The sequence below is a fragment of the Ranitomeya variabilis genome, chromosome 1, assembly GCF_051348905.1.
Source record: "Ranitomeya variabilis isolate aRanVar5 chromosome 1, aRanVar5.hap1, whole genome shotgun sequence".
NCBI lineage: Eukaryota > Metazoa > Chordata > Amphibia > Anura > Dendrobatidae > Ranitomeya > Ranitomeya variabilis.
Genome location: NC_135232.1, coordinates 770,232,721 through 770,256,314, shown reverse-complemented (window position 1 = coordinate 770,256,314; position 23,594 = coordinate 770,232,721). Strand labels below are relative to the sequence as shown.

At 47.6% G+C, this 23,594-nt stretch overlaps 28 pseudogenes; all 28 read right to left on the bottom strand.

Annotated features, from left to right (window-relative positions):
* Positions 1–146: 146 nt before the first annotated feature.
* On the bottom strand, positions 147–265 carry LOC143797720 (5S ribosomal RNA; annotated as a pseudogene).
* A 1,190-nt stretch (positions 266–1,455) lies between these two features.
* LOC143798573 (5S ribosomal RNA) lies at positions 1,456–1,574 on the bottom strand (annotated as a pseudogene).
* Positions 1,575–2,016: 442 nt separating this feature from the next.
* On the bottom strand, positions 2,017–2,135 carry LOC143797709 (5S ribosomal RNA; annotated as a pseudogene).
* A 441-nt stretch (positions 2,136–2,576) lies between these two features.
* Positions 2,577–2,695, bottom strand: LOC143798608 (5S ribosomal RNA; annotated as a pseudogene).
* Positions 2,696–3,137: 442 nt separating this feature from the next.
* On the bottom strand, positions 3,138–3,256 carry LOC143800588 (5S ribosomal RNA; annotated as a pseudogene).
* A 245-nt stretch (positions 3,257–3,501) lies between these two features.
* On the bottom strand, positions 3,502–3,620 carry LOC143798494 (5S ribosomal RNA; annotated as a pseudogene).
* Positions 3,621–4,065: 445 nt separating this feature from the next.
* On the bottom strand, positions 4,066–4,184 carry LOC143798445 (5S ribosomal RNA; annotated as a pseudogene).
* A 77-nt stretch (positions 4,185–4,261) lies between these two features.
* LOC143800759 (5S ribosomal RNA) lies at positions 4,262–4,380 on the bottom strand (annotated as a pseudogene).
* An 801-nt stretch (positions 4,381–5,181) lies between these two features.
* LOC143801234 (5S ribosomal RNA) lies at positions 5,182–5,300 on the bottom strand (annotated as a pseudogene).
* Positions 5,301–5,377: 77 nt separating this feature from the next.
* On the bottom strand, positions 5,378–5,496 carry LOC143800768 (5S ribosomal RNA; annotated as a pseudogene).
* A 452-nt stretch (positions 5,497–5,948) lies between these two features.
* Positions 5,949–6,067, bottom strand: LOC143798732 (5S ribosomal RNA; annotated as a pseudogene).
* Positions 6,068–6,144: 77 nt separating this feature from the next.
* On the bottom strand, positions 6,145–6,263 carry LOC143800507 (5S ribosomal RNA; annotated as a pseudogene).
* Positions 6,264–6,511: 248 nt separating this feature from the next.
* Positions 6,512–6,630, bottom strand: LOC143801058 (5S ribosomal RNA; annotated as a pseudogene).
* A 1,005-nt stretch (positions 6,631–7,635) lies between these two features.
* On the bottom strand, positions 7,636–7,754 carry LOC143800590 (5S ribosomal RNA; annotated as a pseudogene).
* Positions 7,755–7,831: 77 nt separating this feature from the next.
* On the bottom strand, positions 7,832–7,950 carry LOC143798746 (5S ribosomal RNA; annotated as a pseudogene).
* Positions 7,951–8,195: 245 nt separating this feature from the next.
* On the bottom strand, positions 8,196–8,314 carry LOC143800376 (5S ribosomal RNA; annotated as a pseudogene).
* A 441-nt stretch (positions 8,315–8,755) lies between these two features.
* Positions 8,756–8,874, bottom strand: LOC143800393 (5S ribosomal RNA; annotated as a pseudogene).
* Positions 8,875–9,676: 802 nt separating this feature from the next.
* LOC143798526 (5S ribosomal RNA) lies at positions 9,677–9,795 on the bottom strand (annotated as a pseudogene).
* Positions 9,796–10,233: 438 nt separating this feature from the next.
* On the bottom strand, positions 10,234–10,352 carry LOC143798470 (5S ribosomal RNA; annotated as a pseudogene).
* An 808-nt stretch (positions 10,353–11,160) lies between these two features.
* On the bottom strand, positions 11,161–11,279 carry LOC143797698 (5S ribosomal RNA; annotated as a pseudogene).
* Positions 11,280–11,356: 77 nt separating this feature from the next.
* Positions 11,357–11,475, bottom strand: LOC143798789 (5S ribosomal RNA; annotated as a pseudogene).
* Positions 11,476–11,915: 440 nt separating this feature from the next.
* Positions 11,916–12,034, bottom strand: LOC143799025 (5S ribosomal RNA; annotated as a pseudogene).
* A 244-nt stretch (positions 12,035–12,278) lies between these two features.
* On the bottom strand, positions 12,279–12,397 carry LOC143798605 (5S ribosomal RNA; annotated as a pseudogene).
* A 250-nt stretch (positions 12,398–12,647) lies between these two features.
* On the bottom strand, positions 12,648–12,766 carry LOC143798861 (5S ribosomal RNA; annotated as a pseudogene).
* A 439-nt stretch (positions 12,767–13,205) lies between these two features.
* LOC143798856 (5S ribosomal RNA) lies at positions 13,206–13,324 on the bottom strand (annotated as a pseudogene).
* Positions 13,325–13,763: 439 nt separating this feature from the next.
* On the bottom strand, positions 13,764–13,882 carry LOC143797685 (5S ribosomal RNA; annotated as a pseudogene).
* A 77-nt stretch (positions 13,883–13,959) lies between these two features.
* LOC143798786 (5S ribosomal RNA) lies at positions 13,960–14,078 on the bottom strand (annotated as a pseudogene).
* Positions 14,079–14,521: 443 nt separating this feature from the next.
* LOC143800398 (5S ribosomal RNA) lies at positions 14,522–14,640 on the bottom strand (annotated as a pseudogene).
* Positions 14,641–23,594: the final 8,954 nt, after the last annotated feature.

Below are 23,594 nucleotides of genomic sequence, written 5' to 3'. Positions count from 1 at the left end.
AGCCTCAAGCTGCTTAGCATTTGCGATCTGACCAGAGCTGGCACATTCAGCTTAGAGTGGCCAATGACAGATTGTTCACACCAGTGCGGCTCTTTTCAAGAGGAATACAATCGTCAGGGAAAGCTTGGATCAAAACGAAAAAACCAAGTCAACGGTACCAGGGATTCCCAGCCAGTCTCCCATGCTGGTACTTGCCTAGCCTCAAGCTGCTTAGCATTTGCGATCTGACGAGGGCAGGCACATTCAGCTTAGTGTGGCCATTGACCGATTGCTTTCGCATCTGCTAGTCTTTTCAAGATGAAAACAATCGTAAGGGAAAGCTTTGAGAAAAACAAAACAGCAAGTCAACTGTACTGGGGATTCCCAGCCAGTCTCCCATGCCGGTACTTGCCCAGCCTCAAGCTGCTTAGCGTTTGCGATCTGACGAGGGCAGGCACATTCAGCTTAGAGTGGCCATTGACGGACAGCTAGCACCACAGCGGGTCCTTTCAAGAGATATAAAATTGTAAGGGAAAGCTTTGATAACCCCCCCCCAAAAAAAAAAAAGAAACTTGCCCAGCCTCAGGCTGCTTAGCATTTGCGATCTGACCAGAGCTGGCACATTCAGCTTAGAGTGGCCAATGACAGATTGTTCACACCAGTGCGGCTCTTTTCAAGAGGAATACATTCGTCAGGGAAAGCTTGGATCAAAACGAAAAAACTAAGTCATCGGTACCAGGGATTCCCAGCCAGTCTCCCATGCTGGTACTTGCCTAGCCTCAAGCTGCTTAGCATTTGCGATCTGAAGAGGGCAGGCACATTCAGCTTAGTGTGGCCATTGACCGATTGCTTTTGCATCTGCTAGTCTTTTCAAGATGAAAACAATCGTAAGGGAAAGCTTTGAGAAAAACAAAATAGCATGTCAACTGTACCGGGGATTCCCAACCAGTGTCCCATGCCGGTACTTGCCCAGCCTCAAGCTGCTTAGCGTTTGCGATCTGACGAGGGCAGGCACATTCAGCTTAGAGTGGCCATTGACGGACAGCTAGCACCACAGCGGGTCTTTTCAAGAGATATACAATTGTAGGGGAAAGCTTTGATAACCCCCCCCCAAAAAAAAAAATAAACTTGCCCAGCCTCAAGCTGCTTAGCATTTGCGATCTGACGAGGGCAGGCACATTCAGCTTAGTGTGGCCATTGACCGATTGCTTTCGCGTCTGCTAGTCTTTTCAAGATGAAAACAATCGTAAGGGAAAGCTTTGAGAAAAACAAAATAGCAAGTCAACGGTACCGGGGATTCCCAGCCAGTCTCCCATGCCGGTACTTGCCCAGCCTCAAGCTGCTTAGCATTTGCGATCTGACCAGAGCTGGCACATTCAGCTTAGAGTGGCCAATGACAGATTGTTCACACCAGTGTGGCTCTTTTCAAGAGGAATACAATCGTCAGGGAAAGCTTGGATCAAAACGAAAAAACCAAGTCAACGGTACCAGGGATTCCCAGCCAGTCTCCCATGCTGGTACTTGCCTAGCCTCAAGCTGCTTAGCATTTGCGATCTGACGAGGGCAGGCACATTCAGCTTAGTGTGGCCATTGAACGTTTGCTTTCGCGTCTGCTAGTCTTTTCAAGATGAAAACAATCGTCAGGGAAAGCTTTGAGAAAAACAAAACAGCAAGTCAACTGTACTGGGGATTCCCAGCCAGTCTCCCATGCCGGTACTTGCCCAGCCTCAAGCTGCTTAGCGTTTGCGATCTGACGAGGGCAGGCACATTCAGCTTAGAGTGGCCATTGACGGACAGCTAGCACCACAGCGGGTCCTTTCAAGAGATATAAAATTGTAAGGGAAAGCTTTGATAACCCCCCCCCCCCCAAAAAAAAAAAAGAAACTTGCCCAGCCTCAGGCTGCTTAGCATTTGCGATCTGACCAGAGCTGGCACATTCAGCTTAGAGTGGCCAATGACAGATTGTTCACACCAGTGCGGCTCTTTTCAAGAGGAATACAATCGTCAGGGAAAGCTTGGATCAAAACGAAAAAACTAAGTCAACGGTACCAGGGATTCCCAGCCAGTCTCCCATGCTGGTACTTGCCTAGCCTCAAGCTGCTTAGCATTTGCGATCTGACGAGGGCAGGCACATTCAGCTTAGTGTGGCCATTGACCGATTGCTTTCGCGTCTGCTAGTCTTTTCAAGATGAAAACAATCGTAAGGGAAAGCTTAGAGAAAAACAAAATAGGAAGTCAACGGTACCGGGGATTCCCAGCCAGTCTCCCATGCCGGTACTTGCCCAGCCTCAAGCTGCTTAGCGTTTGCGATCTGACGAGGGCGGGCACATTCAGCTTACAGTGGCCATTGACGGACAACTAGCACCACAGCGGGTCTTTTCAAGAGATATAAAATTGTAAGGGAAAGCTTTGATAACCCCCCCCCCCCAAAAAAAAAAAAAAAACTTGCCCAGCCTTAAGCTGCATAGCATTTGCGATCTGACCAGAGCTGGCACATTCAGCTTAGAGTGGCCAATGACAGATTGTTCACACCAGTGCGGCTCTTTTCAAGAGGAATACAATCGTCAGGGAAAGCTTGGATCAAAACGAAAAAACCAAGTCAACGGTACCAGGGATTCCCAGCCAGTCTCCCATGCCGGTACTTGCCCAGCCTCAAGCTGCTTAGCGTTTGCGATCTGACGAGGGCAGGCACATTCAGCTTAGAGTGGCCATTGACGGACAACTAGCACCACAGCGGGTCTTTTCAAGAGATATAAAATTGTAAGGGAAAGCTTTGATAAACCCCCCCCCCCAAAAAAAAAAAAAGAAACCTGCCCAGCCTCAAGCTGCTTAGCATTTGCGATCTGACCAGAGCTGGCACATTCAGCTTAGAGTGGCCAATGACAGATTGTTCACACCAGTGCAGCTCTTTTCAAGAGGAATACAATCATCAGGGAAAGCTTGGATCAAAACGAAAAAACTAAGTCAACGGTACCAGGGAATCCAAGCCAGTCTCCCATGCTGGTACTTGCCTAGCCTTAAGCTGCTTAGCATTTGCGATCTGACAAGGGCAGGCACATTCAGCTTAGTGTGGCCATTGACCGATTGCTTTCGCGTCTGCTAGTCTTTTCAAGATGAAAACAATCGTAAGGGAAAGCTTAGAGAAAAACAAAATAGCAAGTCAACGGTACCGGGGATTCCCAACCAGTCTCCCATGCCGGTACTTGCCCAGCCTCAAGCTGCTTAGCATTTGCGATCTGACGAGGGCAGGCACATTCAGCTTAGAGTGGCCATTGACGGACAACTAGCACCACAGCGGGTCTTTTCAAGAGATATAAAATTGTAAGGGAAAGCTTTGATAAACCCCCCACCCAAAAAAAAAAAAAGAATCTTGCCCAGCATCAAGCTGCTTAGCATTTGCGATCTGACCAGAGCTGGCACATTCAGCTTAGAGTGGCCAATGACAGATTGTTCACACCAGTGCGGCTCTTTTCAAGAGGAATACAATCGTCAGGGAAAGCTTGGATCAAAACGAAAAAACCAAGTCAACGGTACCAGGGATTCCCAGCCAGTCTCCCATGCTGGTACTTGCCTAGCCTCAAGCTGCTTAGCATTCGCGATCTGACGAGGGCAGGCACATTCAGCTTAGTGTGGCCATTGACCGATTGCTTTCGCGTCTGCTAGTCTTTTCAAGATGAAAACAATCGTAAGGGAAAGCTTTGAGAAAAACAAAATAGCAAGTCAACGGTACCGGGGATTCCCAGCCAGTCTCCCATGCCGGTACTTGCCCAGCCTCAAGCTGCTTAGCGTTTGCAATCTGACAAGGGCAGGCACATTCAGCTTAGAGTGGCCATTGACGGACAACTAGCACCACAGCGGGTCTTTTCAAGAGATATAAAATTGTAAGGGAAAGCTTTGATAAACCCCCCCCCCAAAAAAAAAAAAAAAAAGAAACTTGCCCAGCCTCAAGCTGCTTAGCATTTGCGATCTGACCAGAGCTGGCACATTCAGCTTAGAGTGGCCAATGACAGATTGTTCACACCAGTGCGGCTCTTTTCAAGAGGAATACAATCGTCAGGGAAAGCTTGGATCAAAACGAAAAAACCAAGTCAACGGTACCAGGGATTCCCAGCCAGTCTCCCATGCTGGTACTCGCCTAGCCTCAAGCTGCTTAGCATTTGCGATCTGACGAGGGCAGGCACATTCAGCTTAGTGTGGCCATTGACCAATTGCTTTCGCGTCTGCTAGTCTTTTCAAGATGAAAACAATCGTAAGGGAAAGCTTTGAGAAAAACAAAATAGCAAGTCAACGGTACCGGGGATTCCCAGCCAGTCTCCCATGCCGGTACTTGCCCAGCCTCAAGCTGCTTAGCGTTTGCGATCTGATGAGGGCAGGCACATTCAGCATAGAGTGGCCATTGACGGACAACTGGCACCACAGCGGGTCTTTTCAAGAGATATAAAATTGTAAGGGAAAGCTTTGATAAACTCCCCCCCCCAAAAAAAAAAAGAAACTTGCCCAGCCTCAAGCTGCTTAGCATTTGCGATCTGACCAGAGCTGGCACATTCAGCTTAGAGTGGCCAATGACAGATTGTTCACACCAGTGCGGCTCTTTTCAAGAGGAATACAATCATCAGGGAAAGCTTGGATCAAAACGAAAAAACCAAGTCAACGGTACCAGGGAATCCCAGCCAGTCTCCCATGCTGGTACTTGCCTAGCCTTATGCTGCTTAGCATTTGCGATCTGACGAGGGCAGGCACATTCAGCTTAGTGTGGCCATTGACCGATTGCTTTCGCGTCCGCTAGTCTTTTCAAGATGAAAACAATCGTAAGGGAAAGCTTAGAGAAAAACAAAATATCAAGTCAACGATACCGGGGATTCCCAACCAGTCTCCCATGCCGGTACTTGCCCAGCCTCAAGCTGCTTAGCATTTGCGATCTGACGAGGGAAGGCACATTCAGCTTAGAGTGGCCATTGACGGACAACTAGCACCACAGCGGGTCTTTTCAAGAGATATAAAATTGTAAGGGAAAGCTTTGATAACCCCCCCCCCAAAAAAAAAAAGAAACTTGCCCAGCCTCAAGCTGCTTAGCATTTGCGATCTGACCAGAGCTGGCACATTCAGCTTAGAGTGGCCAATGACAGATTGTTCACACCAGTGCGGCTCTTTTCAAGAGGAATACAATCGTCAGGGAAAGCTTGGATCAAAACGAAAAAACCAAGTCAACGGTACCAGGGATTCCCAGACAGTCTCCCATGCTGGTACTTACCTAGCCTCAAGCTGCTTAGCATTTGCGATCTGAAGAGGGCAGGCACATTCAGCTTAGTGTGGCCATTGACCAATTGCTTTCGCGTCTGCTAGTCTTTTCAAGATGAAAACAATCGTAAGGGAAAGCTTTGAGAAAAACAAAATAGCAAGTCAACGGTACCGGGGATTCCCAGCCAGTCTCCCATGCCAGTACTTGCCCAGCCTCAAGCTGCTTAGCGTTTGCGATTTGACGAGGGCAGGAACATTCAGCTTAGTGTGGCCATTGACCAACTGCTTTCGCGTCTGCTAGTCTTTTCAAGATGAAAACAATCGTAAGGGAAAGCTTTGAGAAAAACAAAATAGCAAGTCAACGGTACCGGGGATTCCCAGCCAGTCTCCCATGCCGGTACTTGCCCAGCCTCAAGCTGCTTAGCCTTTGCGATTCGAGAAGGGCAGGCACATTCAGCTTAGAGTGGCCATTGACAGACAACTAGCTCCACAGCGGGTCTTTTCAAGAGATATAAAATTGTAAGGGAAAGCTTTGATAAACCCCCCCCCCCAAAAAAAAAAAAAAAAAAAAAAAGAAACTTGCCCAGCCTCAAGCTGCTTAGCATTTGCGATCTGACCAGAGCTGGCACATTCAGCTTAGAGTGGCCAATGACAGATTGTTCACACCAGTGCGGCTCTTTTCAAGAGGAATACAATCGTCAGGGAAAGCTTGGATCAAAACGAAAAAACCAAGTCAACGGTACCAGGGATTCCAAGCCAGTCTCCCATGCTGGTACTTGCCTAGCCTCAAGCTGCTTAGCATTTGCGATCTGACGAGGGCAGGCACATTCAGCTTAGTGTGGCCATTGACCGATTGCTTTCGCGTCTGCTAGTCTTTTCAAGATGAAAACAATCGTAAGGGAAAGCTTTAAAAAAAGCAAAATAGCATGTCAACGGTACCGGGGATTCCCAGCCAGTCTCCCATGCCGGTACTTGCCCAGCCTCAAGCTGCTTAGCGTTTGCGATCTGACGAGGGCAGGCACATTCAGCTTAGAGTGGCCATTGACGGACAACTAGCACCACAGCGGGTCTTTTCAAGAGATATAAAATTGTAAGGGAAAGCTTTGATAAACCCCCCCCCCCCCCAAAAAAAAAAAGAAACTTGCCCAGCCTCAAGCTGCTTAGCATTGTGCGATCTGACCAGAGCTGGCACATTCAGCTTAGAGTGGCCAATGACAGATTGTTCACACCAGTGCGGCTCTTTTCAAGAGGAATACAATCGTCAGGGAAAGCTTGGATCAAAACGAAAAAAACAAGTCAACGGTACCAGGGATTCCCAGCCAGTCTCCCATCCTGGTACTTGCCTAGCCTCAAGCTGCTTAGCATTTGCGATCTGACGAGGGCAGGCACATTCAGCTTAGTGTGGCCATTGACCGACTGCTTTCGCGTCTGCTAGTCTTTTCAAGATGAAAACAATCGTAAGGGAAAGCTTTGAGAAAAACAAAACAGCAAGTCAACGGTACCGGGGATTCCCAGCCAGTCTCCCATGCCGGTACTTGCCCAGCCTCAAGCTGCTTAGCGTTTGCGATTTGATGAGGGCAGGCACATTCAGCTTAGAGTGGCCATTGACAGACAACTAGCACCACAGCGGGTCTTTTCAAGAGATATAAAATTGTAAGGGAAAGCTTTGATAAACCCCCCCCCAAAAAAAAAAAAAAAAAGAAACTTGCCCAGCCTCAAGATGCTTAGCATTTGCGATCTGACCAGAGCTGGCACATTCAGCTTAGAGTGGCCAATGACAGATTGTTCACACCAGTGTGGCTCTTTTCAAGAGGAATACAATCGTCAGGGAAAGCTTGGATCAAAATGAAAAAACCAAGTCAACCGAACCAGGGATTCCCAGCCAGTCTCCCACGCTGGTACTTGCCTAGCCTCAAGCTGCTTAGCATTTGCGATCTGACGAGGGCAGGCACATTCAGCTTAGTGTGGCCATTGAACGATTGCTTTCGCGTCTGCTAGTCTTTTCAAGATGAAAACAATCGTAAGGGAAAGCTTTGAGAAAAACAAAATAGCAAGTCAACGGTACCAGGGATTCCCAGCCAGTCTCCCATGCCGGTTCTTACCCAGCCTCAAGCTGCTTAGCGTTTGCGATCTGACGAGGGCAGGCACATTCAGCTTAGAGTGGCCATTGACGGACAACTAGCACCACAGCGGGTCTTTTCAAGAGATATAAAATTGTAAGGGAAAGCTTTGATAAACCCCCCCCCCAAAAAAAAAAAAAAGAAACTTGCCCAGCCTCAAGCTGCTTAGCATTTGCGATCTGACCAGAGCTGGCACATTCAGCTTAGAGTGGCCAATGACAGATTGTTCACACCAGTGCGGCTCTTTTCAAGAGGAATACAATTGTCAGGGAAAGCTTGGATCAAAACGAATAAACCAAGTCAACGGTACCAGGGATTCCCAGCCAGTCTCCCATGCTGGTACTTGCCTAGCCTCAAGCTGCATAGCATTTGCGATCTGACGAGGGCAGGCACATTCAGCTTAGTGTGGCCATTGACCGATTGCTTTCGCGTCTGCTAGTCTTTTCAAGATGAAAACAATCGTAAGGGAAAGCTTTGAGAAAAACAAAATAGCAAGTCAACGGTACCGGGGATTCCCAGCCAGTCTCCCATGCCAGTACTTGCCCAGCCTCAAGCTGCTTAGCGTTTGCGATCTGACGAGGGCAGGCACATTCAGCTTAGAGTGGCCATTGACGGACAACTAGCACCACAGCGGGTCTTTTCAAGAGATATAAAATTGTAAGGGAAAGCTTTGATAAACCCCCCCCCCAAGAAAAAAAAAAGAAACTTGCCCAGCCTCAAGCCGCTTAGCATTTGCGATCTGACCAGAGCTGGCACATTCAGCTTAGAGTGGCCAATGACAGATTGTTCACACCAGTGCGGCTCTTTTCAAGAGGAATACAATCGTCAGGGAAAGCTTGGATCAAAACGAAAAAACCAAGTCAACGGTACCAGGGATTCCCAGCCAGTCTCCCATGCTGGTACTTGCCTAGCCTCAAGCTGCTTAGCATTTGCGATCTGACAAGGGCAGGCACATTCAGCTTAGTGTGGCCATTGACTGATTGCTTTCGCGTCTGCTAGTCTTTTCAAGATGAAAACAATCGTAAGGGAAAGCTTTGAGAAAAACAAAATAGCAAGTCAACGGTACCGGGGATTCCCAGCCAGTCTCCCATGCCAGTACTTGCCCAGCCTCAAGCTGCTTAGCGTTTGCGATCTGACGAGGGCAGGCACATTCAGCTTAGAGTGGCCATGGACGGACAACTAGCACCACAGCGGGTCTTTTCAAGAGATATAAAATTGTAAGGGAAAGCTTTGATAAACCCCCCCCCCCAAAAAAAAAAAAGAAACTTGCCCAGCCTCAAGCTGCTTAGCATTTGCGATCTGACCAGAGCTGGCACATTCAGCTTAGTGTGGCCAATGACAGATTGTTCACACCAGTGCGGCTCTTTTCAAGAGGAATACAATCGTCAGGGAAAGCTTGGATCAAAACGAAAAAACCAAGTCAACGGTACCAGGGATTCCCAGCCAGTCTCCCATGCTGGTACTTGCCTAGCCTCAAGCTGCTTAGCATTTGCGATCTGAAGAGGGCAGGCACATTCAGCTTAGAGTGGCCATTGACGGACAACTAGCACCACAGCGGGTCTTTTCAAGAGATATAAAATTGTAAGGGAAAGCTTTGATAACCCCCCCCCCCAAAAAAAAAAGAAACTTGCCCAGCCTCAAGCTGCTTAGCATTTGCAATCTGACGAGGGCAGGCACATTCAGCTTAGTGTGGCCATTGACCGATTGCTTTCGCGTCTGCTAGTCTTTTCAAGATGAAAACAATCGTAAGGGAAAGCTTTGAGAAAAACGAAAAAACCAAGTCAACGATACCAGGGATTCCCAGCCAGTCTCCCATGCTGGTACTTGTCTAGCCTCAAGCTGCTTAGCATTTGCGATCTGACCAGAGCTGGCACATTCAGCTTAGTGTGGCCATTACCAATTGCTTTCGCGTCTGCTAGTCTTTTCAAGATGAAAACAATCGTAAGGGAAAGCTTTGAGAAAAACAAAATAGCAAGTCAACGGTACCGGGGATTCCCAGCCAGTCTCCCATGCTGGTACTTGCCCAGCCTCAAGCTGCTTAGCGTTTGCGATCTGACGAGGGCAGGCACATTCAGCTTAGAGTGGCCATTGAAGGACAACTAGCACCACAGCGGGTCTTTTCAAGAGATATAAAATTGAAAGGGAAAGCTTTGATAAACCCCCCCCCCAAAAAAAAAAAAAAGAAACTTGCCCAGCCTCAAGCTGCTTAGCATTTGCGATCTGACCAGAGCTGGCACATTCAGCTTAGAGTGGCCAATGACAGATTGTTCACACCAGTGCGGCTCTTTTCAAGAGGAATACAATCGTCAGGGAAAGCTTGGATCAAAACGAAAAAACCAAGTCAACGGTACCAGGGATTCCCAGCCAGTCTCCCATGCTGGTACTTGCCTAGTCTCAAGCTGCTTAGCATTTGCGATCTGACGAGGGCAGGCACATTCAGCTTAGTGTGGCCATTGACCGATTGCTTTCGCATCTGCTAGTCTTTTCAAGATGAAAACAATCGTAAGGGAAAGCTTTGAGAAAAACAAAACAGCAAGTCAACTGTACTGGGGATTCCCAGCCAGTCTCCCATGCCGGTACTTGCCCAGCCTCAAGCTGCTTAGCGTTTGCGATCTGACGAGGGCAGGCACATTCAGCTTAGAGTGGCCATTGACGGACAGCTAGCACCACAGCGGGTCCTTTCAAGAGATATAAAATTGTAAGGGAAAGCTTTGATAACCCCCCCCAAAAAAAAAAAAAGAAACTTGCCCAGCCTCAGGCTGCTTAGCATTTGCGATCTGACCAGAGCTGGCACATTCAGCTTAGAGTGGCCAATGACAAATTGTTCACACCAGTGCGGCTCTTTTCAAGAGGAATACAATCGTCAGGGAAAGCTTGGATCAAAACGAAAAAACTAAGTCAACGGTACCAGGGATTCCCAGCCAGTCTCCCATGCTGGTACTTGCCTAGCCTCAAGCTGCTTAGCATTTGCGATCTGAAGAGGGCAGGCACATTCAGCTTAGTGTGGCCATTGACCGATTGTGCTTGCATCTGCTAGTCTTTTCAAGATGAAAACAATCGTAAGGGAAAGCTTTGAGAAAAACAAAATAGCATGTCAACTGTACCGGGGATTCCCAGCCAGTCTCCCATGCCGGTACTTGCCCAGCCTCAAGCTGCTTAGCGTTTGCGATCTGACGAGGGCAGGCACATTCAGCTTAGAGTGGCCATTGACGGACAGCTAGCACCACAGCGGGTCTTTTCAAGAGATATACAATTGTAAGGGAAAGCTTTGATAACCCCCCCCCCAAAAAAAAAAATAAACTTGCCCAGCCTCAAGCTGCTTAGCATTTGCGATCTGACGAGGGCAGGCACATTCAGCTTAGTGTGGCCATTGACCGATTGCTTTCGCGTCTGCTAGTCTTTTCAAGATGAAAACAATCGTAAGGGAAAGCTTTGAGAAAAACAAAACAGCAAGTCAACTGTACTGGGGATTCCCAGCCAGTCTCCCATGCCGGTACTTGCCCAGCCTCAAGCTGCTTAGCGTTTGCGATCTGACGAGGGCGGGCACATTCAGCTTACAGTGGCCATTGACGGACAACTAGCACCACAGCGGGTCTTTTCAAGAGATATAAAATTGTAAGGGAAAGCTTTGATAAACACCCCCCCCCCAAAAAAAAAAAAAAAATAGAAACTTGCCCAGCCTCAAGCTGTTTAGCATTTGCGATCTGACCAGAGCTGGCACATTCAGCTTAGAGTGGCCAATGACAGATTGTTCACACCAGTGCGGCTCTTTTCAAGAGGAATACAATCGTCAGGGAAAGCTTGGATCAAAACGAAAAAACCAAGTCAACGGTACCAGGGATTCCCAGCCAGTCTCCCATGCTGGTACTTGCCTAGCCTCAAGCTGCTTAGCATTTGCGATCTGACGAGGGCAGGCACATTCAGCTTAGTGTGGCCATTGACCGATTGCTTTTGCGTCTGCTAGTCTTTTCAAGATGAAAACAATCGTAAGGGAAAGCTTTGAGAAAAACAAAATAGCAAGTCAACGGTACCGGGGATTCCCAGCCAGTCTCCCATGCCGGTACTTGCCCAGCCTCAAGCTGCTTAGCGTTTGCGATCGGACGAGGGCAGGCACATTCAGCTTAGAGTGGCCATTGACGGACAACTAGCACCACAGCGGGTCTTTTCAAGAGATATAAAATTGTAAGGGAAAGCTTTGATAAACCCCCCCCCAAAAAAAAAAAAAGAAACTTGCCCAGCCTCAAGCTGCTTAGCATTTGCGATCTGACCAGAGCTGGCACATTCAGCTTAGAGTGGCCAATGACAGATTGTTCATACCAGTGCGGCTCTTTTCAAGACGAATACAATCGTCAGGGAAAGCTTGTATCAAAACGAAAAAACCAAGCCAACGGTACCAGGGATTCCCAGCCAGTCTCCCATGCTCGTACTTGCCTAGCCTCAAGCTGCTTAGCATTTGCGATCTGACGAGGGAAGGCACATTCAGCTTAGTGTGGCCATTGACCGATTGCTTTCGCGTCTGCTAGTCTTTTCAAGATGAAAACAATCGTAAGGGAAAGCTTTGAGAAAAACAAAATAGCAAGTCAACGGTACCGGGGATTCCCAGCCAGTCTCCCATGCCGGTACTTGCCCAGCCTCAAGCTGCTTAGCGTTTGCGATCTGACGAGGGCAGGCACATTCAGCTTAGAGTGGCCATTGACGGACAACTAGCACCACAGCGGGTCTTTTCAAGAGATATAAAATTGTAAGGGAAAGCTTTGATAACCCCCCCCCCAAAAAAAAAAATAAGAAACTTGCCCAGCCTCAAGCTGCTTAGCATTTGCGATCTGACCAGAGCTGGCACATTCAGCTTAGAGTGGCCAATGACAGATTGTTCACACCAGTGCGGCTCTTTTCAAGAGGAATACAATCGTCAGGGAAAGCTTGGATGAAAACGAAAAACTAAGTCAACGGTACCAGGGATTCCCAGCCAGTCTCCCATGCCGGTACTTGCCCAGCCTCAAGCTGCTTAGCGTTTGCGATCTGACGAGGGCAGGCACATTCAGCTTAGAGTGGCCATTGACAGACAACTAGCACCACAGCGGGTCTTTTCAAGAGATATAAAATTGTAAGGGAAAGCTTTGATAAACCCCCCCCCCAAAAAAAAAAAAAAAAAAGAAACTTGCCCAGCCTCAAGCTGCTTAGCATTTGCAATCTGACCAGAGCTGGCACATTCAGCTTAGAGTGGCCAATGACAGATTGTTCACACCAGTGCGGCTCTTTTCAAGAGGAATACAATCGTCAGGGAAAGCTTGGATCAAAACGAAAAAACCAAGTCAACGGTACCAGGGATTCCCAGCCAGTCTCCCATGCTGGTACTTGCCTAGCCTCAAGCTGCTTAGCATTTGCGATCTGACGAGGGCAGGCACATTCAGCTTAGTGTGACCATTGACCGTTTGCTTTCGCGTCTGCTAGTCTTTTCAAGATGAAAACAATCGTAAGGGAAAGCTTTGAGAAAAACAAAATAGCAAGTCAACGGTACCGGGGATTCCCAGCCAGTCTCCCATGCCGGTACTTGCCCAGCCTCAAGCTGCTTGGCGTTTGCGATCTGACGAGGGCAGGCACATTCAGCTTAGAGTGGCCATTGACGGACAACTAGCACCACAGCGGGTCTTTTCAAGAGATATAAAATTGTAAGGGAAAGCTTTGATAAACCCCCACCCCAAAAAAAAAAAGAAACTTGCCCAGCCTCAAGCTGCTTAGCATTTGCGATCTGACCAGAGCTGGCACATTCAGCTTAGAGCGGCCAACGACAGATTGTTCACACCAGTGCGGCTCTTTTCAAAAGGAATACAATCGTCAGGGAAAGCTTGGATCAAAACGAACAAACCAAGTCAACGGTACCAGGGATTCCCAGCCAGTCTCCCATGCTGGTACTTGCCTAGCCTCAAGCTGCTTAGCATTTGCAATCTGACGAGGGCAGGCACATTCAGCTTAGTGTGGCCATTGACAGATTGCTTTCGCGTCTGCTAGTCTTTTCAAGATGAAAACAATCGTAAGGGAAAGCTTTGAGAAAAACAAAATAGCAAGTCAACGGTACCGGGGATTCCCAGCCAGTCTCCCATGCCGGTACTTGCCCAGCCTCAAGCTGCTTAGCGTTTGCAATCTGACGAGGGCAGGCACATTCAGCTTAGAGTGGCCATTGACGGACAACTAGCACCACAGCGGGTCTTTTCAAGAGATATAAAATTGTAAGGGAAAGCTTTGATAAACCCCCCCCCCCAAAAAAAAAAAAAACTTACCCAGCCTCAAGCTGCTTAGCATTTGCGATCTGACCAGAGATGGCACATTCAGCTTAGAGTGGCCAATGACAGATTGTTCACACCAGTGCGGCTCTTTTCAAGAGGAATACAATCGTCAGGGAAAGCTTGGATCAAAACGAAAAAACCAAGTCAACGGTACCAGGGATTCCCAGCCAGTCTCCCATGCTGGTACTTGCCTAGCCTCAAGCTGCTTAGCATTTGCGATCTGACGAGGGCAGGCACATTCAGCTTAGTGTGGCCATTGACCGATTGCTTTTGCGTCTGCTAGTCTTTTCAAGATGAAAACAATCGTAAGGGAAAGCTTTGAGAAAAACAAAATAGCAAGTCAACGGTACCGGGAATTCCCAGCCAGTCTCCCATGCCGGTACTTGCCCAGCCTCAAGCTGCTTAGCGTTTGCGATCTGACGAGGGCAGGCACATTCAGCTTAGAGTGGCCATTGACGGACAACTAGCACCACAGCGGGTCTTTTCAAGAGATATAAAATTGTAAGGGAAAGCTTTGATAAACCCCACCCCCCCCCAAAAAAAAGCAGAAACTTACCCAGCCTCAAGCTGCTTAGCATTTGCGATCTGACCAGAGCTGGCACATTCAGCCTAGAGTGGCCAATGACAGATTGTTCACACCAGTGCGGCTCTTTTCAAGAGGAATACAATCGTCAAGGAAAGCTTGGATCAAACCGAAAAAACCAAGTCAACGGTAACAGGGATTCCCAGCCAGTCTCCCATGCTGGTACTTGCCTAGCCTCAAGCTGCTTAGCATTTGTGATCTGACGAGGGCAGGCACATTCAGCTTAGTGTGGCCATTGACCGATTGCTTTTGCGTCTGCTAGTCTTTTCAAGATGAAAACAATCGTAAGGGAAAGCTTTGAGAAAAACAAAATAGCAAGTCAACGGTACCGGGGATTCCCAGCCAGTCTCCCATGCCGGTACTTGCCCAGCCTCAAGCTGCTTAGCATTTGCGATCTGACGAGGGCAGGCACATTCAGCTTAGAGTGGCCATTGACGGACAACTAGCACCACAGCGGGTCTTTTCAAGAGATATAAAATTGTAAGGGAAAGCTTTGATAAACCCCCCCCTCCCCAAAAAAAAAAAAAAAAAGAAACTTGCCCAGCCTCAAGCTGCTTAGCATTTGCGATCTGACCAGAGCTGGCACATTCAGCTTAGAGTGGCCAATGACAGATTGTTCACACCAGTGCGGCTCTTTTCAAGAGGAATACAATCGTCAGGGAAAGCTTGGATCAAAAGGAAAAAACAAGTCAACGGTACCAGGGATTCCCAGCCAGTCTCCCATGCTGGTACTTGCCTAGCCTCAAGCTGCTTAGCATTTGTGATTTGACGAGGGCAGGCACATTCAGCTTAGTGTGGCCATTGACCGATTGCTTTCGCGTCTGCTAGTCTTTTCAAGATGAAAACAGTCGTAAGCAGGGCCGGACTGGGACTAAAATTCAGCCCTGGCATTTGAAGTTACACAGGCCCACTTGTCACATGGTGACTGTATAATATCTTTGTACACTTGTAGGCAGGGCCGGTTTTAGGCAAAGTGGGGCCCTAGGCAAAGTTTAAAATGGGTCCCCAAATGCTAACATATTGCACATCACACAGAAGCCTTTCTGTTGTATTTACGTGCGCTGAGTTCAGGCCGCTAAACGAGTTTGATCGACAATACTGAAGTTGTTCAACGCTTGTTTCCCGGCCTCTTTCCACCAGCTGAGGAATAATGATGAGACAGAACGATCACTAATAGATCACCATACAGTATCATGTTTTCAGCAGCACATCTACAGTTTACACTGGCAACGTGCTGCTGACAACAAGGCTTTTTGTTCCAGCAAAAACAATCCGAATATGCAGCATTTTACTTGTTTAGTAAAATACACCCCATAGTCCTCCATATATTATAATGTGCTCCATAGTCCTCCATATAATATAATACACTCCCTATAGTCCTCCATATATTAAAATACACTGCTCAGTCCTCCACATAGTATAATACACTCCTCATAGTCCTCCATATAGCATAATAATAATTCCTCTGAGACCTGTTATGACCCCAATGGCGAGGGTCTCAGAGGAACGTGGAAGTCTGCAGAGTACAAAATTCCAGCTCATAGGGCAGTGGTAACTGGGTTGACCATATATCTACACCTAACGCCAACACTAGAAGTAGCCGGGGATCATTCCTACGTTGATTCTAGATGACACGCGCCAGCCGGAGAATCTAGCTACCCCTAGTAGAGGAAAACAAAGACCTTTCTTGCCTCCAGAGAAGGGGACCCCAAAGCTGGATAGAAGCCCCCCACAAATAATGACGGTTAGGTAAGAGGAAATGACAAACACAGAAATGAACCAGTTTAGCACAGAGAGGCCCGCTTACTGATAGCAGAATAAAGAAAGGTAACTTATATGGTCAACAAAAACCCTATCAAAATCCACACTGGAAATTCAAGAACCCCCGAACCGTCTAACGGTCCGGGGGGAGAACACCAGCCCCCTAGAGCTTCCAGCAAAGGTCAGGATATAGATTTGGAACAAGCTGGACAAAAATACAAAACCAAAACAAATAGCAAAAAAGCAAAAGGCAGACTTAGCTGATATAACTGGAACCAGGATCAGTAGACAAGAGCACAGCAGACTAGCTCTGATAACTACGTTGCCAGGCATTGAACTGAAGGTCCAGGGAGCTTATATAGCAACACCCCTAACTAACGACCCAGGTGCGGATAAAAGGAATGACAGAAAAAACCAGAGTCAAAAAACTAGTAACCACTAGAGGGAGCAAAAAGCAAATTCACAACAGTACCCCCCCCTTAGTGAGGGGTCACCGAACCCTCACCACGACCACCAGGGCGATCAGGATGAGCGGCATGAAAGGCACGAACTAAATCGGCCGCATGAACATCAGAGGCGACCACCCAGGAATTATCCTCCTGACCATAGCCCTTCCACTTGACCAGGTACTGAAGCCTCCGCCTGGAGAGGCGAGAATCCAAGATCTTCTCCACCACGTACTCCAACTCGCCCTCAACCAACACCGGAGCAGGAGGCTCAGCAGAAGGAACTACAGGCACAATGTACCGCCGCAACAAGGACCTATGAAATACATTGTGAATAGCAAACGACACAGGAAGATCCAGACGAAAAGACACAGGATTAAGGATTTCCAATATCTTGTAAGGCCCAATAAAACGAGGTTTAAATTTGGGAGAGGAGACCTTCATAGGAACAAAGCGGGAAGAAAGCCATACCAAATCCCCAACGCGTAGTCGGGGACCCACACCGCGGCGGCGGTTGGCAAAGCGCTGAGCCTTCTCCTGTGACAACTTCAAGTTGTCCACCACATGATTCCAGATCTGCTGCAACCTATCCACCACAGAATCCACCCCAGGACAGTCAGAAGGCTCCACATGACCCGAAGAAAAGCGAGGATGGAAACCAGAGTTGCAGAAAAAAGGCGAAACCAAGGTGGCGGAACTAGCCCGATTATTAAGGGCAAACTCAGCCAACGGCAAGAATGTCACCCAATCGTCCTGATCAGCAGAGACAAAACACCTCAAATAAGCCTCCAAAGTCTGATTGGTTCGCTCCGTCTGTCCATTAGTCTGAGGATGGAAAGCAGACGAAAACGACAAATCAATGCCCATCCTACTACAAAAGGATCGCCAGAACCTGGAAACGAACTGGGATCCTCTGTCTGACACAATATTCTCAGGGATGCCGTGCAAACGAACCACGTTCTGGAAAAACACAGGAACCAGATCGGAAGAGGAAGGCAGCTTAGGCAAAGGAACCAAATGGACCATCTTGGAGAAGCGATCACATATCACCCAGATAACGGACATGCCCTGAGATAGCGGAAGATCAGAAATGAAATCCATGGAGATATGTGTCCAAGGTCTCTTCGGGACAGGCAAGGGCAAGAGCAAACCGCTGGCACGAGAACAGCAAGGCTTAGCTCGAGCACAAGTCCCACAGGACTGCACAAATGACCGCACATCCCTTGACAAGGAAGGCCACCAAAAGGACCTGGCCACCAGATCTCTGGTGCCAAAAATACCCGGGTGACCTGCCAACACCGAGGAATGAACCTCGGAAATGACTCTGCTGGTCCAGTTATCCGGGACAAACAGTCTGTCAGGTGGACAAGACTCAGGCCTATCAGCCTGAAATCTCTGCAACACACGTCGCAGATCCGGAGAAATAGCTGACAAGATAACTCCATCTTTAAGAATACCAACAGGATCAGCGACTCCAGGAGCATCAGGCACAAAGCTCCTAGAAAGAGCATCGGCCTTCACATTCTTTGAACCTGGTAAATACGAGACAACAAAATCAAAGCGGGAGAAAAACAATGACCAGCGGGCCTGTCTCGGATTAAGGCGTTTAGCAGACTCGAGATACATCAGATTTTTGTGATCAGTCAAGACCACCACACGATGCTTAGCACCCTCGAGCCAATGACGCCACTCCTCAAATGCCCATTTCATGGCCAACAACTCCCGATTGCCCACATCATAATTTCGCTCGGCAGGCGAAAACTTCCTAGAGAAAAAGGCACAAGGTTTCATAACAGAGCAACCAGGGCCTCTCTGCGACAAAACAGCCCCTGCCCCAATCTCCGAAGCATCCACCTCAACCTGAAAGGGAAGTGAGACGTCAGGCTGGCACAAAACAGGCGCCGAAGTAAACCGGCGTTTCAACTCCTGGAAAGCCTCCACGGCAGCAGGAGCCCAGTTAGCTACATCGGAGCCCTTCTTGGTCATATCCGTCAAAGGTTTCACAATGCGATAAAATGACGGTAGAAGTTAGCGAAGCCCAAGAACTTCTGAAGACTCTTAACTGACGAGGGCTGAGTCCAATCAAGAATAGCTCGGACCTTGACTGGGTCCATCTCCACAGCAGAAGGGGAAAAAATGAACCCCAAAAAGGGAACCTTCTGTACACCAAAGAGACACTTTGAGCCCTTGACAAACAAAGAATTTTCACGCAAAATTTTAAAGACCAACCTGACCTGCTCCACATGCGAATCCCAATTATCAGAAAAAACCAAAATATCATCCAGATAAACAATCAAAAATTTATCCAGATACTTCCGGAAAATGTCATGCATAAAGGACTGAAAAACTGAAGGCGCATTGGAGAGCCCAAAAGGCATCACCAAGTACTCAAAATGACCTTCGGGCGTATTGAATGCGGTTTTCCATTCATCACCTTGCTTAATGCGCACAAGGTTGTACGCACCACGAAGGTCTATCTTGGTGAACCACTTGGCACCCTTAATCCGGGCAAACAAGTCAGACAACAGCGGTAAAGGATACTGAAATTTGACAGTAATCTTATTTAAAAGCCGATAATCAATACAAGGTCTCAAAGATCCGTCCTTTTTTGCCACAAAAAAGAATCCCGCACCAAGAGGGGAAGAAGACGGACGAATATGTCCTTTCTCCAGAGACTCCTTGATATATGAACGCATAGCGGTATGTTCAGGTACCGACAGATTAAACAGTCTTCCCTTAGGAAATTTACTGCCTGGGATCAAATCTATAGCACAGTCACAGTCCCTATGAGGAGGCAGTGCACTGGACTCAGACTCACTGAAGACATCCTGATAATCAGACAAATACTCCGGAACTTCCGAAGGCGTAGAAGAAGCAATAGACACAGGCAGGGAATCCCCATGAATACCACGACAGCCCCAACTTGAGACTGACATAGCCTTCCAGTCCAGGACTGGATTATGGGTCTGTAACCATGGCAGCCCTAAAACAACCAAATCATGCATTTTATGTAAAACCAGGAAACGTATCACCTCGCGGTGTTCAGGAGTCATGCACATGGTAACCTGTGTCCAATACTGCGGTTTATTTGCTGCCAATGGTGTAGCATCAATACCCCTAAGAGGAATAGGATTTTCTAATGGTTCAAGAGTAAAACCACAGCGCTTAGCAAATGAGAGATCCATGAGACTCAGGGCAGCACCTGAATCTACAAACGCCATGACAGGATAAGATGACAGTGAGCAAATCAAAGTTACAGACAGAATAAATTTAGGTTGCAAATTACCAACGGTGACAGGACTAACAACCTTAGCTATACGTTTAGAGCATGCTGAGATAACATGTGTAGAATCACCACAGTAGTAGCACAAGCCATTCCGGCGTCTATGAATTTTCCGCTCATTTCTAGTCAGGATTCTATCACATTGCATTAAATCAGGTGTCTGTTCAGACAACACCATGAGGGAATTTGCGGTTTTGCGCTCCCGCAACCGCCGGTCAATTTGAATAGCCAGTGCCATAGTATCATTCAGACCTGTGGGAATGGGAAAACCCACCATAACATTCTTAATGGCTTCAGAAAGGCCATTTCTAAAATTAGCGGCCAGTGCACACTCGTTCCAATGTGTCAGCACGGACCATTTCCGAAATTTTTGGCAATAAACTTCAGCCTCGTCCTGCCCCTGAGACATAGCCAGCAAGGCCTTTTCTGCCTGAATCTCAAGATTGGGTTCCTCATAAAGTAAACCGAGCGCCAGAAAAAACGCATCAAGATCAGCCAATGCCGGATCTCCTGGCGCCAGCGAAAAAGCCCAATCCTGAGGGTCGCCCCGTAAGAACGAAATAACAATTTTTACTTGCTGAGCAGAATCTCCAGATGAACAGGGTCTCAGGGACAAAAACAATTTACAATTATTCACGAAATTCCTAAACTTAAACCTGTCTCCGGAAAACAGTTCAGGAATCGGTATTTTAGGTTCTGACCTAGGATTTCTGATAACATAGTCTTGTATGCCCTGCACACGAGTAGCCAGCTGGTCCACACTTGTAATCAAGGTCTGGACATTCATGTCTGCAGCAAGCATAGCCACTCTGAGGTAAAGGGGAAGAAGAAAGAAAAAAAAAAAAAAAAAACTCAGAATCTTCTTTCTTATAATCCCTCTTCTGCAATGCATTAAACATTTAATACTGGCCTGGCAAACTGTTATGACCCCAATGGCGAGGGTCTCAGAGGAACGTGGAAGTCTGCAGAGTACAAAATTCCAGCTCATAGGGCAGTGGTAACTGGGTTGACCATATATCTACACCTAACGCCAACACTAGAAGTAGCCGGGGATCATTCCTACGTTGATTCTAGATGACACGCGCCAGCCGGAGAATCTAGCTACCCCTAGTAGAGGAAAACAAAGACCTTTCTTGCCTCCAGAGAAGGGGACCCCAAAGCTGGATAGAAGCCCCCCACAAATAATGACGGTTAGGTAAGAGGAAATGACAAACACAGAAATGAACCAGGTTTAGCACAGAGAGGCCCGCTTACTGATAGCAGAATAAAGAAAGGTAACTTATATGGTCAACAAAAACCCTATCAAAATCCACACTGGAAATTCAAGAACCCCCGAACCGTCTAACGGTCCGGGGGGAGAACACCAGCCCCCTAGAGCTTCCAGCAAAGGTCAGGATATAGATTTGGAACAAGCTGGACAAAAATACAAAACCAAAACAAATAGCAAAAAAGCAAAAGGCAGACTTAGCTGATATAACTGGAACCAGGATCAGTAGACAAGAGCACAGCAGACTAGCTCTGATAACTACGTTGCCAGGCATTGAGCTGAAGGTCCAGGGAGCTTATATAGCAACACCCCTAACTAACGACCCAGGTGCGGATAAAAGGAATGACAGAAAAAACCAGAGTCAAAAAACTAGTAACCACTAGAGGGAGCAAAAAGCAAATTCACAACAGAGACCCTCGCCATTGGGGTCATAACAGACACCCCAGAGTATAATGCAGCCACCCCACAGAGTATAATGCAGCCACCCCAGAGTATGTAACCCCCATAGAATATAATACAGCCCACCTCCCCATAATATATAATGTAGCCCCCCATAGAATATAATGCAGCCCCCCATAGTATATAACGCAGCCTCCCCCATAGAATATAATATACCCCCACAATAGTATATAACACAGCCACATAGTACATAACATGGCCTCCCCCATAGAATATAATATACTCCCCATAGTATATAGCAAAGCCCGCATATTATATAGCACAAACCGCATAGTATACAGCACAGCCTGCATACTATAGCACAGCTCGCGTAGTAGATAACACAGCCCACACAGCAGTATTCAGCACAGACCACACAGTAGTATACAGCACAGACCACACAGTAGTATACAGCACAGCCCACGTAGAAGTATACAGCACAGTCCACACAGTAGTATACAGCACAGCCCACAGAGTAATATATACAGCACAGCCCACAAAGTAATATATACAGCACAGCCCACAAAGTAATATATACAGCACAGCCCACAGAGAACTATATACAGCACAGCCCACAGAGAACTATATACAGCACAGCCCACAGAGAACTATATAAAGCACAGCCCAGAGTACTATATACAGCACAGCCCAGAGTACTATATAAAGCACAGCCCAGAGAGTACTATATACAGCACAGCCCAGAGAGTACTATATACAGCACAGCCCAGAGAGCACTATATACAGCACAGCCCACAGAGTACTATATACAGCACAGCCCACAGAGTACTATACACAGCACAGCCCACAGAGTACTATATACAGCACAGCCCAGAGTACTATATACAGCACAGCCCACAGAGTACTATATACAGCACAGCCCACAGAGTACTATATACAGCACAGCCCACAGAGAACTATATACAGCACACAGTAGCATACAGCACAGAGCACAGCCCACAGATAACTATATACAGCCCACAGTAGTATACAGCACAGAGCACAGCCCACAGAGAACTATATACAGCACAGAGCACAGCCCACAGAGAACTATATACAGCCCACAGTAGCATACAGCACAGAGCACAGCCCACAGAGAACTATATACAGCCCACAGTAGTATACAGCACAGAGCACAGCCCACAGAGAACTATATACAGCACAGAGCACAGCCCACAGAGAACTATATACAGCCCACAGTAGCATACAGCACAGAGCACAGCCCACAGATAACTATATACAGCCCACAGTAGTATACAGCACAGAGCACAGCCCACAGAGAACTATATACAGCACAGAGCACAGCCCACAGAGAACTATATACAGCCCACAGTAGCATACAGCACAGAGCACAGCCCACAGATAACTATATACAGCCCACAGTAGTATACAGCACAGAGCACAGCCCACAGAGAACTATATACAGCACAGAGCACAGCCCACAGAGAACTATATACAGCCCACAGTAGCATACAGCACAGAGCACAGCCCACAGATAACTATATACAGCCCACAGTAGTATACAGCACAGAGCACAGCCCACAGAGAGCTATATACAGCCCACAGTAGTATACAGCACAGAGCACAGCCCACAGAGAACTATATACAGCCCACAGCAGTATACAGCACAGAGCACAGCCCACAGAGAACTATATACAGCCCACAGCAGTATACAGCACAGAGCACAGCCCACAGAGAACTATATATAGCACAGAGCACACAGTAGTATACAGCACAGAGCACAGCCCACAGAGAGCTATATACAGCCCACAGCAGTATACAGCACAGAGCACAGCCCACAGAGAACTATATACAGCCCACAGCAGTATACAGCACAGAGCACAGCCCACAGAGAACTATATATAGCACAGAGCACACAGTAGTATACAGCACAGAGCACAGCCCACAGAGAGCTATATACAGCCCACAGCAGTATACAGCACAGAGCACAGCCCACAGAGAACTATATATAGCACAGAGCACACAGTAGTATACAGCACAGAGCACAGCCCACAGATAACTATATACAGCCCACAGTAGTATACAGCACAGAGCACAGCCCACAGAGAACTATATACAGCCCACAGCAGTATACAGCACAGAGCACAGCCCACAGAGAACTATATACAGCCCACAGTAGTATACAGCACAGAGCACAGCCCACAGAGAGCTATATACAGCCCACAGCAGTATACAGC